We start from the raw sequence: 1,539 nt of genomic DNA, 5'->3' as shown, positions 1-1,539 counted from the left end.
GGGGCGGGCGCGCCCCGCTCCGCCCGCCGCCGCCGCGCTCCGTGCCCGCGGGCGGCGCGTCCCGCGGCCGCGGCAGGAAGGGCGGGGAGCCGGGCGGGGAACCGCGCCGGCCCCGCTCCCCCGCCGGGGGCGGCCGCGGGCCGGGCAGGAAGCGGCGCCCCCCCGCCGCGCCCCGGGGGCCGCCCGCCCCGCCGGGCCCCGCTACCTGCGGCGGCAGCACCGGCGGCGGCACCGCCCGCGGGCGCGGCGGGGAGGGGGCAGCCCGGTCCGGCTCGTCCCGGTCCTCCTCCGCCGCTGCCCGCCCCGACGGGGCGCACGGGCCGGGCCGGCCCTGCAGCCCCCCTCCGATCGCGGCAGCGGGGATCGCGCCCACCGCCGCGGCGTCTGGCTGCCCGCCGCTGCCCGGGCTTCATTAGTAACCTGATAATTCCCCAGCAAAGCCCCGGCAGCGGTGCCACCGCCGGGTAATTGCAGGACGGTAACGTGAGCTGATGGCGGCCGGGGATGGATCCTCGCCGTTATTGATTGTGACAGCTAAATTGTTAACCGAGAGGGAAATCAGATGAAAGCCATTTTAGAATAAATACAAGGCACTAGGTTTAAACATCGAGGCTGCAGGAAAGCCTGAGAAACCCCCAGGAAACGGAGCCCAAGGCCTGCCAGCTTGTCCTCCCCTCTGTCCCCAGCTCTTCAGAGGCTGAGTGCAGGGGGACATGGACAAGTGCAGAGGCGAGATGCTGAGAAAGGACAATTTAAACCCTTCGTCTCACTGGCAGGGTCTGAATTAGCTCTGGCTGCTCCAGAAGAAACACGTAGGAGTTTTCATGGACACAGCCACGAAAGCTGTCCCCCTACGCAGCACCGGTCGAGGCAGGGCCGTGTGGGGTTTGTTTGCATCCCCAGAGTGGTGCTGGGCTGTGGCAGCCATGGCTCAGCACCACGGTCCAGCACCACGCACCCAAGCAGATGCTGGCACTGCTCTCATGATTACAGACCAGGCTCTCTGGACCCCACAAAAGCAAAACAGGCTCAGGAACTGGGTGACTCCAGCCCAGCTTCTGCCTTTCCGCAGCCTTGGGAGTAAGTCTTGGCTCTGCAGGGTCTCCTGCTCTCACTGCCTGCTGAGAGCAGACAGATCTCCAACACGCATCTTGCACCAGGAGCAGGGTCTGGGCAGTGACTGGTGAACGCAAAGCACTGGAGCTAACAGGTATCAGCACCGAGCCCATCCCTGTTCTTACCCCCATGTGCTCCCTCCACCAGTGCTGGAGTTTGTACAAGGCAGCAACAAGGTGGCAGCGTGTCAAGCAGCAGCTCGGCCAGAATCCCAGAATTTTGGGTTGGGAATGTTCTATGCTCCCAGAGTGAAGATTCCACGCCAGTCCCAAGTGAGGACGGACCGTGACCACAGGCAGAATGGTTCAGATACCAAGGAAAACCCCACACTGTGGCCACGGTGAACATTGCCCTCAGTCACCCACCTTGCTCCCACGGATTTGCTGGAAACACAGGGGAAGCAAGGAACCCCCTCAGAGGACA

The sequence above is a fragment of the Corvus moneduloides genome, chromosome 21 (assembly GCF_009650955.1).
Source record: "Corvus moneduloides isolate bCorMon1 chromosome 21, bCorMon1.pri, whole genome shotgun sequence".
Classification (NCBI taxonomy): domain Eukaryota; kingdom Metazoa; phylum Chordata; class Aves; order Passeriformes; family Corvidae; genus Corvus; species Corvus moneduloides.
Note: the sequence above shows the minus strand (reverse complement) of the source record.